The sequence below is a fragment of the Lepidochelys kempii genome, chromosome 6 (genome assembly GCF_965140265.1).
Source record: "Lepidochelys kempii isolate rLepKem1 chromosome 6, rLepKem1.hap2, whole genome shotgun sequence".
Classification (NCBI taxonomy): Eukaryota; Metazoa; Chordata; order Testudines; family Cheloniidae; genus Lepidochelys; species Lepidochelys kempii.
Genome location: NC_133261.1, coordinates 134958052 through 134973178, shown reverse-complemented (window position 1 = coordinate 134973178; position 15127 = coordinate 134958052).

Below are 15127 nucleotides of genomic sequence, written 5' to 3'. Positions count from 1 at the left end.
ACCTGGTGGTTTGGGGTCTACTTAAAGGTCCTAGATCCCATTTGATCCTTCCTCTCTCTATTGTGTAATAAAAGATCTACTTTAGGCTGAATGGAGAGATATGTTACACACCACGGAGCTGAAATCACTGATACCTGGGTCTAATTGTTAGACCTGTTTGGGACAGTGTCTCTGATGTAAGAGTCTGCAGCAGCTGTGAGGCTCCCTCACTAACAGCTGGAATCACTGAGGGCTGTGTGAGTGGTGGGACCTGAAGCCGTCCTGGAGGACCAGCAATCGGCTGTCAGGGTGGCTGCTGGAGAGGATCGGAGTGCAGCCTGGTGAAGAGGTGTGGTGATTGGCCAGCAGGGCAGCTAGCGAAGAGGAGCAGTGACCGAGTGCCTGGGCAGAAGACTGAGTAAGGTGCCTTCTTCCCCCCCAGGCTGGGAGGTGAACTCTGCAGATGCACCTCTGAACTCTGGGTCTGCACTGACCAAGGACAGCAACTGTGAGTGGGGTGCAGAGAAGGGATGGGCATGTTAAAGGGACTTTTGGGTGGCTGGACTTAAGAACCTGAGGGCAAAAGGACACTGCCCAACTTACTTGGGGGTGGGTCTTTTGCTCGAGGTTTGTGTTTATGAACCCTGTTTGCGATGTTTTCCCCAATTAATGCTGAGTTATTTCCCCCCTTTTATTAAAAGTGTTTTGCTATACTCAGACTCTGTGCTTGCAAGAGGGGAAATATTGCCTCTTAGAGGCATCCAGGGGGTCATGTGTAATTGTCCCAGGTCACTGGGTAGGGGCTTGAGACAGTTTTCTGTTGAATTGTTGAAAAGGAACCCCTGGATGTTGAACCCAGCCCTGGTTGCAGCCAATGCTGACTGGCAGAAGGGTCACACATATAAGGTACTTTCAGTGGAACAATAGCACCATTAATGATGGATGGATGGATGGATGGACATCTAGAATGGTCCATAAGCCCATAAGATTTAGTCCTTGTTTTATTGTATGTTAAAAAAAAATAGATAGGTGACCCTTACACAGCAGAACTGGATGTTTTATTCCTACAGCCTGGTTTTGTGAGTGAACAACTGGGTTACTCAGAGCATCCAAATCACATTTCCTGCTTTGAAAAGAGCAGTGAAAACCTTCATTCCCATGGCAGGCAGGATTGAAAGATACATGCAGTAGGTGCCTACATTCCCAGCTTGATGTGAATTCAGTTTGATTATTCATACAAATAGCCCTATGTTCAAAAGCAATGCGTTTTTCAGCTCCTTAATTAGCACTTTAGCCGGTAGCTGGCAGGGCTACCTACCATTTTTGCAATATTTGAAATATCAGGTAGTGAGGGATTTTCCTCCTCATAGATAATCGGCTGGGCTTCAGAAGTTTTCTACCCTTCTTTTCACAGTGCTTTAGGCTTTCCCTTTGAAGATTTCATTTGTGTCTGTGGGGGAGCCCTCAAACTCTCTAGCACAGAACATCAGATAGATCATTTATATTAATGCTTTCAGTCTGATTCATGGTGCGAATTGACTAATTCATCCAGCTCGGTACAGTGTCAGGAGGGGTGTGTGTGTGGGGGGGTGTTCTCACACAAACTGTGTTATGGGCTGGTTTGTTTATTCAAGAGTAAGGACAGTGACGGAGCCAGACACCTAGAGGTGCAGCAAGGTGGGGTTAGGACTCGAGCCAATATAGTTTGTGCCAAGGGAATCATAACACCTAGGAGCCCCAGTTGTAGAGCTGTACCCAATTGTGGTGGGTGCTGTGGACACACAGTACAAGAAGTTAGTCCCTCCCGCAAGGAGCTTACAATCCAAGGATACGACAAAAGACAACAGGTCAATACAGACAGATGGACGGGGAGTACAAGGAGACAGTGTCGGCCAGCATGACAGGCTGTGGCCTGAGCAGCCTAACCACTGTCAAGTTTTCTGTCAGCGTCGTAGCGGAGGAGAGTTTTAAGGAGGATCTGAAAGACAATGAGTTCTGCAGGTGTTTACGGGGAGCCTCCCAAACATGAGGGACAACCTGGGAGAAGGTATGAAGGTGCTTGTTTGTAATTTTAACAAGTGGGCAGTGGTCATTTGGAGTTGGGAACTGACCCCTTGATAGGGAATGAGAGATCATAGGTAGGGGGGCTCGGCTATTCATAGAATAGAATAGAATATCAGGATTGGAAGGGACCTCAGGAGGTCATCTAGTCCAACCCCCTGCTCAAAGCAGCACCAATCCCCAATTTTTGCCCCAGATCCCTAAATGGCCCCCTCAAGGATTGAACTCACAACCCTGGGTTTAGCAGGCCAATGCTCAAACCACTGAGCTATCCCATCCCCCTATGAAGGGCTATGAAGGGCCTCGAAAGTGAAGACAAGCCGCTGATGTTTGAGATGATGGAGAAGAGGGAGCCAGTGGAGGGATGCGGAAGGAGGGTCACATGATCAAAGAAACAGTTTGGGAGAATGGTCTTTGTAACAGCATTCTGAAAGGGTGCGAACGGGGCAAGGCACCGTTTGTCAAGGCCAGAGAGATGGATGTGGCAATAACGGAAATGCGAGATGATGAGACCTGGAGGAGGGTGTTAGCTGGGTGGATGGACAGCAAAGGCCGTATCTGAGAGCTGGGGGGAGGGTGTTAGCTGGGTGGATGGACAGCAAAGGCCGTATCTGAGAGCTGCGGGGAGGGTGTTAGCTGGGTGGAAGGACAGCAAAGGCTGTATCTGAGAGCTGTTTTGCAGAAAGAATCTGCACAGTTTAGACACAGCCCAGAGGTGAGGACCTAAAGAGAGATTCGAGTTGAAGATGATGCTCTGGTGAGGGGCCTGAGTGACAGGCCAGATGTGGGGTTCCACGGTGATAGAGGGAAGGAGGTAGTGGGGAGGACTGGAGGTGGGGGGAGATTAAGAGCTATACTCTAGCCATGTTGAGTTTGAGCCTGTGGCTAGCACAGATGTCACAGAAACAGCTGAGAGTTTAGTTTGGCCCGACGGAGACGAGTCTGAAATAGAGAGGTAGCTCTGAGTCATCAGCATAGGGGTGGTAGCTGAATTTGTGGTTGCGAATGAGATTACACAGAGATAAGGTGCAGAGGGAGAAGAGAAGGGGACCAGGGCGGAGCTCTGTGGAACCCCCACAGAAGGTTGGAAGGGGGATGAGTTGGATCCTCTGAAGGACGGGCTGAAGGAGCAATTGGAGCAGTCGGAAGAGAACCAGGAGAGGACACAGTTCTGCTGCGCACGGAGTGGATGTGCTCAGAGAACTGCCCACAGTGACCACAAGATCCTTCCTGAGGGGTAACAGCTAATTTAGACCCCATCACTGTATATGTGTAGTTGGGATGATGTGATCCCATGTGCATTACTTTGCATTTATCAACACTGAATTTCATCTGCAATTTTGTTGCCCAGTCACCCAGTGTTGTGAGATCCCTTTAGAACTCTTCGCAGTCTGCTTTGGACTTAACTATTCTGAATAATTTTGTATTGTCTGCTAATTTTGCCACCTCACTGTTTACACCTTTTTTCCAGATTTCTAGGGAACCCTATTTACCTCTCTCTGTTCTGAAAACTGACTATTTATTCCTACCCTTTGTTTCCTGACTTGTAGCCAGTTACCAGTCCACGAGTGGACCTTCCCTCTTATCCCATGACAGCTTACTTTGCTTAAGAGCCTTTGGTGAGGGACCTTATCAAAGACTTTCTGAAGTCCTAGTACACCAGTGGTTCTCAAAGCCGGTCCGCCGCTTGTGCAGGGAAAGCCCCTGGTGGGCCGGCCCGGTTTGTTTACCTGCTGCGTCTGCAGGTTCGGGCAATTGTGGCTCCCACTGGCCGCGGTTTGCTGCTCCAGGCCAGTGGGGGCTGCAGGAAGTGGCGCGGGCCAAGGGACGTGCTGGCTGCCCTTCCTGCATCCCCCATTGGCCTGGAGCAGCGAACCGCGGCCAGTGCGATCTGCGATCAGCTGAACCTGCAGACGCGGCAGGTAAATAAACCAGGCCGGCCTGTCGGGGCTTTCCCTGAACGAGCGGTGGACTGCTTTGAGAACCACTGGTGTACACTACATCCACTGGATCACCCTTGTCTATGTTTATTGATCCCCTCAAAGAATTCTAGTAGATTGGTGAGGCATGATTTCCCTTTGTAAAAGCCGTGTTAACTCTTCCCCAACAAATCGTGTTCGTCTCTGGGTGTGATAATTCTGCTTTTTACTAAACTTCCAATCAATTTGCTGGGTGTTGGAGTCAGGCTTACCAACCTGTAATTGCCCGGATCACCTCTGGAGCCTTTTTCAAAAATTAGTGTCACGTTAGCTGTCCTCCTGTCATCTGGTCCAGACGCTGAGTTAAGTGCTAGGTTCCATACCACAGGTAACAGAATGAGGTTCAAGAAGAGCAAGGTTGATGGTGTTGATCTGACAGGTCAAGGAGAAGGAGCACAGGAAGTTCTGAGCTGTGGTGGTTATGCACAGGAAGGGGTTCAAAGGTACCACAAGAGCAGCCAATCCTGACATACAGCTTCCAGTGGTACTCCCAGTTCAGGGAACAATCCTGGCCCAGGGCAGCAGTCTGAGAAGCTGGGGTGTGCAGGAAGCCATATGTGGGTGGGGCTGAAGGGCAGACGCCTTTTCCCCAAGAGGCAGCAGGCAGCTCTAAGCTATGCAGGACAGGTACAGAGGCAGCAGGCGGGGTGGGGGCTCCCGCTCTACATGGATTTGTGAAGCAGTGGACCTAGCTTTAGCCCGGCGGTAACATACTGACAGTCTCCTTTAGCAGCAGGTTCTAGCCGTGGTTGTGTGGTCAATGTGACTGACCTAGTGGGTCCATGCCACCCACGCCCCTGCTGTGTTCCCATAGCACACCGTTCCCTAAGGCCCAGGGAGCAGCAGAATCCCCTGCCCTGGCCTCCCTGCACTCCCACCCCGGCCCCGCTGCACAGTGAAAGCAAGCCATTTCCTGGAGACCCTGCCTGTGGGGCGCTGCAGGATTTCCCCACCCGTCAGCAGGCTGCATTCAGAGGTCTACGACAAAGGGGAGAACTATGCTAGCAAGGAGCCAGGCAGTGGAAGTAGCTCTCATTGCACTGATGTTCCAGGTGGCTTACATTCCTGCAGCCTCCCAAGAAACGGCTTTTAACAGTTGTTATTCTGCTGTATCAGAACAACTGCAGGATGAGAGTGCCCTCGCAGTTCCCAGGGATCTCATGTCATCGTCAGCAGCTGCACTGGACTGCAGTGCATCCCAGACATGGGCCGGAAAGTCTCTGTACCCCGCTAGCCCCTGAGCAGGGAAGGCTAACCCAATGCAACACCTTGACCCAGCACTCTCCACCGGCTGCCTCTGTTCTTGCACCCAGGTGCTGGTCGCACATTGCACAGACGCCATGAAAGGGACAGCTCCTTCTATGGGCTGGGAGGCCTAGACAAGTGACCAGGTTTGCGCTATAGCCAGACGGTCACACCCTGGTCCTCCAGACGGTCACACCCTGGTCCTCCAGACCGTCACACCCTGGTCCTTCAGACCACACAGGCGCACCCAATGGCAGTGCTGGAGCTGCAGGATGCTGAGCGACAGCCAAGCAGCACCCTGGCCTCCCGTCGGCCTCCGTGACTCCCTGTCAAGGCACCATCCTCTCTGCCTGCCCCAGGAGAGGAGGAGGCGTGACCTCTCCAGCCACCAGCCTGCCCCTGCTGCCCCGGCCCTCGCTCCATTCTGCACCTAAACGGCTGTGATCCTTCTTTGTGCCTTTGTCCTTCCTCTGTCTCCCCATCTCCTGCCCTTCTGGCTTCTTGCTCGCTCTCTGTTTAGTCCACTGGTCACTTGCCTCATTATTATGAAGTCCCAGAGGAAAACAATGTCAAACTGGAGTTAAGACTGAGAGTGTATCCCTGACTGCAGGTAAATGTATCATTAACTGCAGGGCAGAACCATTGCCGGGATTATCCTGGTGCCAAGGTCTGCAAACCCAGGAAATTCAGAGTTACATTTAAACGAAATCTACTTCTGTGAAGAGCTGGGAATGCACCAATAAGGCACCCGAATGACTTTAACTCTGCCCCGCCCTGACACCATGCGATAGCATCCAGTGAGGATCAGGGTGCAGTAGGGTTTGTGTCTCAGATTAGATTACATTGATTTTGTAAAGACACATTTGATTTTTAGACACTCCTCCCACCATTTAGGATGGTGTGTGCCTCAAATCACATGAAAGCTCCCTCTTACCTGACAGCCCACCGATAATGATCCTCCCAGGGAATATGCTCACCTGGGGCTCTTCACGCTGGTGTAAAGAGACAAGGCTCAGCAAATAATCTACAGCATTATCCCAGGAGAGTTTCTCTCTGACATGGCTTGGCAATATGAGAAATGGCTTTGTGCTGTGTCCAGTGACAAGGATCTTGCACAAACTGTGCTGCACCAACAATCTAGCACCTGACAAGGGTTTGAACATCAGAGTTAATCTATGTCCCAAACACTCAGCGATGTCGTGCTGCAGCTCCTGTACCTCGCTGTGCTGCATTCTGTGAAAGACAGATCGCACCTCTTTTAGGCTGTGGCAAAGCAGCAAAGAGATGCCCTGGGGCTGCCAGTTTGTGAACTGGCACCAGTTAGGCATCACACCATCGTTACAAGAGCACGGGCGTGACACTCAGCTTAGCTTCACTGAAATGCATGGAACAAAGCAAAAATAACGCAGCCCGTCTCACGCTTTTGGTAAGTAATTCCCATCAGGGTGGGCGTCCTCTTCCATTGTACAGTTACAACAAAGGGAAACTAGCACAGGCCACGCTATGCGGCTTCTAAAAGTAACCCCCGTTTAGTCTCACCAATGCCTGGCCCTTTGCATTACAGCTCACTCAGCTTCAAAGAAGCTTCTTCTTTTAACTTTCCAAGCGGCGGTGTGAAGAGAGTCCTGGATACCGCGCTAGGTGGTACCTAACGTGAACAGTGGAGCGAAATCATAGGCTCAGCCCCCTTTTTGTTAACTTAGTAAGAGCCTATTTCTGTCCGAGATACAAACAGCAAATGGTGATGCAGTGATTGAATCGCCCTCTCTCTACCTTGGTAATCACTGTGGCAACTAGGCTATATATTAGACTGGTAATTCTTTGGTGCATACATGTGCATCCCTGAGATCGCCCTATGGACACTACAGATTTCCCTGTGCATGATCTTCTATATTTATATAGACACACACATGCCCCCACACACCCGTGTGCACACACACACACATACACCGATGCACACCTCTTTGTTAAACCATTTCTGTAACTCTTACTCACAGTGCCTCTTTCTCGGAGAAGACGATATAAACACATCATAAAGAACTAAATTCAACCAGAGTCAACAAAACAACCTAGAAAGGAAAAAAACTGCTTTCAGAATCCTCTTAGGGAATGGCTCAGGTTAGCCTTTGTGCAACTCCATTGATTTTACAGCAGGGATGAATTTAACCCCACTGTCTTAGTGCTACATTTGCACTTGGTTCTCTGGGGTAGCAGACAGATTGGAACACGTACAGTCAACAGAAAAATCCCGGCCCCATTGAAAACAATGTGAATTTTATCACTGACTGAGATGGGGCTAGTAATGCAACCCCAGAGATTACACAGGTGTGCATGCTTCAGATCCCATATTGTGCTGGCTAAGGTGAAGAGTAATGTATGTTTTAAGATTAGGTTGCCCGCTTCACACCAATCACAGTCTGTCTTGTAATAACAGAAATGGTGATCTGTCCTTTTTCTCCAGGATGGTGTCATAAATTCCAGCCAATTATCTATTTAGTTTGGTAGCTGCTGGCAAGATCCATAATTCATAAAGACGCCCATGTTTCTGAGATCTGCCAAGCAAGTATGATGGTGTCACATGGGACCATGAACTGAATAGTAAATAGTAGCCATGTCTTTTGCAATATATAATCAAGAGTGTTATATATGAGACTATTACTTCTTTTAGTTGACTGATATGATACAATTTGATCTGCTTTTTAAATATTAATGTTTCTATATTTTCTTAACAACATTAGATGTTACCGATTTGGGGTTACATTGAGCTATCAGTTTTGGTACTGTAGTTGTTGTGAGCAAATGCACCCCTGTATTCTCTCCCTACACACTGTTGTAATATTTTTTGTACAAAATATGCCTTAGAATCATAGAATATCAGGGTTGGAAGGGACCCCAGAAGGTCATCTAGTCCAACCCCCTGCTCAAAGCAGGACCAATTCCCAGTTAAATCATCCCAGCCAGGGCTTTGTCAAGCCTGACCTTAAAAACCTCTAAGGAAGGAGATTCCACCACCTCCCTAGATAACGCATTCCAGTGTTTCACCACCCTCTTAGTGAAAAAGTTTTTCCTAATATCCAATCTAAACCTCCCCCACTGCAACTTGAGACCATTACTCCTCGTTCTGTCATCTGCTACCATTGAGAACAGTCTAGAGCCATCCTCTTTGGAACCCCCTTTCAGGTAGTTGAAAGCAGCTATCAAATCCCCCCTCATTCTTCTCTTCTGCAGGCTAAACAATCCCAGCTCCCTCAGCCTCTCCTCATAACTCATGTGTTCCAGTCCCCTAATCATTTTTGTTGCCCTTCGCTGGACTCTCTCCAATTTATCCACATCCTTCTTGAAGTGTGGGGCCCAAAACTGGACACAGTACTCCAGATGAGGCCTCACCAATGTCGAATAGAGGGGAACGATCACGTCCCTCGATCTGCTCGCTATGCCCCTACTTATACATCCCAAAATGCCATTGGCCTTCTTGGCAACAAGGGCACACTGCTGACTCATATCCAGCTTCTCGTCCACTGTCACCCCTAGGTCCTTTTCCGCAGAACTGCTGCCTAGCCATTCGGTCCCTAGTCTGTAGCTGTGCATTGGGTTCTTCCGTCCTAAGTGCAGGACCCTGCACTTATCCCTATTGAACCTCATCAGATTCCTTTTGGCCCAGTCTTCCAATTGGTCTAGGTCCTTCTGTATCCTATCCCTCCCCTCCAGCATATCTACCACTCCTCCCAGTTTAGTATCATCCGCAAATTTGCTGAGAGTGCAATCCACACCATCCTCCAGATCATTTATGAAGATATTGAATAAAACCGGCCCCAGGACCGACCCTTGGGGCACTCCACTTGATACCGGCTGCCAACTAGACATGAAGCCATTGATCACTACCCGTTGAGCCCGACAATCTAGCCAGCTTTCTACCCACCTTATAGTGCATTCATCCAGCCCATACTTCCTTAACTTGCTGACAAGAATACTATGGGAGACCGTGTCAAAAGCTTTGCTAAAGTCAAGAAACAATACATCCACTGCTTTCCCTTCATCCACAGAACCAGTAATCTCATCATAAAAGGCGATTAGATTAGTCAGGCATGACCTTCCCTTGGTGAATCCATGCTGGCTGTTCCTGATCACTTTCCTCTCATGCAAGTGCTTCAGGATTGATTTTTTGAGGACCTGCTCCATGATTTTTCCAGGGACTGAGGTGAGGCTGACTGGCCTGTAGTTCCCAGGATCTTCCTTCTTCCCTTTTTTAAAGATTGGCACTACATTAGCCTTTTTCCAGTCATCCGGGACTTCCCCGGTTCGCCACGAGTTTTCAAAGATAATGGCCAGTGGCTCTGCAATCACAGCCGCCAATTCCTTCAGCACTCTCGGATGCAACTCGTCCAGCCCCATGGACTTGTGCACGTCCAGCTTTTCTAAATAGTCCCTAACCACCTCTATCTCCACAGAGGGCTGGCCATCTCTTCCCCATTTTGTGATGCCCAGCGCAGCAGTCTGGGAGCTGACCTTGTTACTGAAAACAGAGGCAAAAAAAGCATTGAGTACATTAGCTTTTTCCACATCCTCTGTCACTAGGTTGCCTCCCTCATTCAGTAAGGGGCCCACACATTCCTTGGCTTTCTTCTTGTTGCCAACATACCTGAAGAAACCCTTCTTGTTACTCTTGACATCTCTGGCTAGCTGCAGCTCCAGGTGCGATTTGGCCCTCCTGATAACATTCCTACATGCCCGAGCAATATTTTTATACTCTTCCCTGGTCATATGTCCAACCTTCCACTTCTTGTAAGCTTCTTTTTTATGTTTAAGATCCGCTAGGATTTCACCATTAAGCCAAGCTGGTCGCCTGCCATATTTACTATTCTTTCGACTCATCGGGATGGTTTGTCCCTGTAACCTCAACAGGGATTCCTTGAAATACAGCCAGCTCTCCTGGACTCCTTTCCCCTTCAAGTTAGTCCCCCAGGGGATCCTGGCCATCCATTCCCTGAAGGAGTCGAAGTCTGCTTTCCTGAAGTCCAGGGTCCGTATCCTGCTGCTTACCTTTCTTCCCTGCGTCAGGATCCTGAACTCAACCAACTCATGGTCACTGCCTCCCAGATTCCCATCCACTTTTGCTTCCCCCACTAATTCTACCCGGTTTGTGAGCAGCAGGTCAAGAAAAGCGCCCCCCCTAGTTGGCTCCTCTAGCACTTGCGCCAGGAAATTGTCCCCTACGCTTTCCAAAAACTTCCTGGATTGTCTATGCGCTGCTGTATTGCTCTCCCAGCAGATATCAGGAAAATTAAAGTCACCCATGAGAATCAGGGCATGCGATCTAGTAGCTTCCGTGAGCTGCCGGAAGAAAGCCTCATCCACCTCATCCCCCTGGTCCGGTGGTCTATAGCAGACTCCCACCACTACATCACTCTTGTTGCACACACTTCTAAACTTAATCCAGAGACACTCAGGTTTTTCTGCAGTTTCGTACCGGAGCTCTGAGCAGTCATACTGCTCCCTTACATACAGTGCTACTCCCCCACCTTTTCTGCCCTGCCTGTCCTTCCTGAACAGTTTATAACCATCCATGACAGTACTCCAGTCATGTGAGTTATCCCACCAAGTCTCTGTTATTCCGATCACGTCATAGTTCCTTGACATCACCAGGACCTCCAGTTCTCCCTGCTTGTTTCCAAGGCTTTGTGCATTTGTATATAAGCACTTGAGTAACCTTGTGAGTTATCATTTGAAAATTAATAACTTGCTGGTCAATACTATCATGGTGAAATGTGTGTGGCAACTTTATATAGAGAGTTATGAGCATAAGCTGAAATCAGGACTGAGATGTGTTTCCCAGGCTAGTCTGGGGAGTGGGTAAAACCTGTTTCTCAAAGACAAAGGACACGCTGAGGCCTCTAGCCAGGGGTCATCAAAGCTGATGGGCCATCACCCTGCCAAGTGGCCATTCTTTGGCAGGGAAGATGGACAGGAACAAACAGTTCTGCAGCTTAGCAAACAACAGCAGGGAACCTCTTTCACCTTCTCTCCATCCTCACAGTGGGAATGAACTTTACCGAGGGGTATCCTTCAGGAAAATGCATTTCAAAGGGGGACTGGATTATAAAAATGAGGGTCAAAAACACCCCAACTTCTCTTTCCCTCTCATCTCTCTGTCTTTCACCTAAGGAGAGAGACTAAACATGCTTTGGACTTTGGGAGCGGATCCTGGCCTGAGAATTCAGTCAGCAATGTTACTGGAATCATGTGGTGAGGGATTTCACCTTGGACCAAGTCTAGTTGGTTAAGATTTAGTACTAGGAAGTGTTTTATCTTTATTTCTCTTATAACCATTACTGACTTCAATGCCTTATCCTTGTACTCACTTAAAAGATGCCATTATCTGGTATACTGCCTTAGCTGCCATTCCCCAGCTTCCAGTGATGCAGGACCTGGACCAAACACCAACTCTTGAAGATGCAGAGAGGTTCCCAGGCGTCCAGTTCTCAACCAGAAGGCCCGGTTGAAAAGTTGACCCTGGCGCTTGGGGCAGGACCGCTGACTGGGCTGTTAAAAGTCCGGTCGGCGGTGCAGCGGGGGCCTGGGGCTAAGGAAGGCTCCCTGCCTGCCCTGGCTCCGCGTGGCTCTTGGAAGTGGCCACCAGGCCCCTGCGGCCCCTCGGCTCCTGGGTCACACACTGCCCCCATCCTGAGGGCTGGCTCTGCAGCTCCCATTGGCCGAGAACCACAACCAATGGGCACTGCGGGGGCGGCACCTGCAGGTGCAATGACAGCCTTGACAGCGCAGAGCCTCCCTGGACACCCACACACCTAGGGGCTGCAGCGACCTGGTGGCTGCTTCCCGGGAGCCACAGAAAGCGCTGCTGGGACCCCACACCGCGAACCCTCTCCTGCACCCCAACTCCCTGCCCCAGCCTGGAGTCCCCTTCCGCATCCAAACTCCCTCCTGTATCCCTCACTCCCCCAACACCCAGCCCCAGGCCCCTCCTGCACCCCAAATCCCTCATCCATGGCCCAGTACACAGCCCTCATCTCCCCAGCCTGGAGCCCTCTCCTGCACACTGAACCCCTCGTCCCTGGCCCCACCCCAGAGCCTGCATTCCCAACCAGAGCCCACACACACCCCCACATCCGCACCCCAACTCCCTGCCCCATCCCAGAGCCCTCTCCCACACACTGAATCCCTAATTTCTGGCCCCACCCGGAGCCCAACCCCCAGCCCAGAGCCCATGCCCCCACACCCCAACCTCCTGCCCCAGCCTGGAGCCCTCTTCTGCATCCCAAACTGCTCATCCCCGCCCCAGATCTTGCAAACCCAGCCAGAGCCCTCACCCCCTCCTACACCCCCATCCCCTGCCCCAGCCCAGTGAAAGTGAGTGAGGGTGGTGGGGAGCAAGTGATGGAGGCCGTGGGGATGGAGCAAGTGGGATGGAGCCTCAGAGAAGGGACGTGACAGAGGCAGGGCCTCAAGGATGGGGGGGGGGGGGGAGGGGATGGGGCGGGGCAGGGGTGTTTGATTTTCTGCTATTAGAAAATTGGCAACCCGAGGTCCAAGAGGTGACTATAGCTGAACCGCTCAGTAATAGTTACTATAGTGTAACTAAAATTTAACATCCTTGGGTGGGGGGACACCAAAGACACCCACCACAGCAGCATTTACCTCCAGAAAGGGGAACTACCCAAAAATGAGGAGCTAGTTAAATTAAAAATATACAGCCACAAGAGTGAAATACTTTCAAGCTGCATGGGAACTTTTCAAGAACTCATAATAGAGGCTCAATTTAAATATACCCCAAATTAAAAAACACAGTAAGAGGCCCACAAAAAGTGCCTCCATGTCTTTAAAACAAAGTAAAAGAGGTGGCTAGAGGCAAAAAAGGCATCCTTTAAAAATGGGAAGTCAATTCCTACGGAGGAAAATAGAAAGGAGCATAAACTCTGACAAATCAAGAGTAAAGGTGATATTAGGCAGGCCCGAAAAGAATTGCAGCAACTAGCAAAGTCTCAAAAACTAACAAGAAAATTTTAAGTGCGTCAGAAGCAGGAAGCCTGCCAATCAGGGGGCCACTGGACCAAAGTGTTAAAGGAGCACTCAAGGAAGATAAGGCCATTGCAGAGAAGCTAAATGAATTCATTGCATTGGTCTTCACTGCAGAGGAAGTGTGGGAGAGTCCCACACCTGAGCCATTCTTTTCAGGTGACAAATCTGAGGAACTGTCCCAGATTGAGACGTTAATAGAGGCGGTGTTTGAACAGATTGATAAATGAAACAGCAATAAGTCACTCGAACCGGATGGTTTTCAACCAAGAGTTCTGAAGGAAGTCAAATAGAGTTGCAGAGCTACTAACTGTGGCATGTACCCTATTCCTCAAATCACCCTTTCCAGCAGATGATTGGAGGGTAGCCAATGTGACACCAATTTATTAAAAAAGGCTTTAGATGCAATCCTGCCAATTACAGGCTGGTAAGCCCAGTGCCCCAGGAAAATTGGTTGAAAGCATAGTAAAGAGCAGGTTGATCAGACACACAGATGAACATGATTTCTTGGGGAAGAGTCAACATGGCTTTTGTAAAAGGAAATCACTGATCTATTCGAACTTTCTGAGGGGGGGCAAAATCATGTGAACCAGGATGACTCTGTGGAAAAGTGTATTAAAACTATCAGAAAGCCTCTGAGAAGGGCTCTCACCAAAGGCTCTTAAGCAGAGTAAGCTGTCATGGGATAAGAGGGAAGGTCCTCTCCTGTAGCAGTAACTCGTTAAAAGACAGGAAACAAAGGGTAGGAATAAACTGTCAGTTTTCAGTATGGAGAGAGGTAAATAGTGGTGTTCCCCAAGGGTCTGTACTAGGACCAGAAGCTGGGAATGGGCGACAGGGGATGGATCATTTGATGATTGCCTTTTCTGTGCATTCCCTCTGAAGCACCTGGCACTGGCCACTGTCAGAAGACCGGACTCTGGTCTGACCCAGTAGGGCTGTTCTTATGACTGCATGGAGGCAGGCTTGCACCCACAACATTTAAAGAGTAATCTGTCATTAAAGGAATTAAAAATGCAAAAGAGTTTGCATCTGGAGAGTGTGTGTAATGGGGGAGGATGGTGCATGTCACAGACCCCTGGACCCTGCGCCTCCAGACACCACTCTGCGAGCAGGCAGTAGAATTGTCTAAGCTGAGCTAGCTGCTGCAGGGTTTGATACCGTTCCTGATGTCAGAACCTGCACATGACATTCTGGAGCTGGTAGCACAGGAGTCCGATCACATCACACCGTAGATAACTAGAGGGCCTGGCATTTTCCGACAATGCCAGGCACAGCTGGGCGACATGTTACTAGTTATTGAGACCCATCTCTAGCTCCAAGGTGTCTTCGAAGAGTTATTTAGGAGAAGCTGCATTGCTAAGTCATTGTTTACTTTGCTTTCCAAAAGTATGTTGGAATCAGATCCTTTTTACAGGATCCTTCCAACCTGTGTTTCAGAGCCTAGCACCGGCTTTGGAGATCTTTGGCTTTGTGAGGGAAATACTGGTGCTGTTCTCCAGGATGGATTTGTTCTGTCAGTCAAAGTTACATTCTCACCAGCCAACTCTCACTCCCAGCCGTGTAGTGCTGCACAACTTCACACGCTGGGTGTTCCTTGTTGTCTTGCAGATCATTAGGCACATTTTCAGAGGCTGTTAAAAATGCAGCTTTAAATGGTGTTAGCAAAGCACTGGGTAGCACAGGAAACTTTGTTAGTGATGATTTTATGAAGCAATGTTAGTTCCACCAGTCATTACATTACGAGACTGTTAACATGACAACAGTATGGAATTCTTTCACAGACAGGGGACTAACAGGAAGGACCAAATCAGCTCACGCCTGTTTGAAAC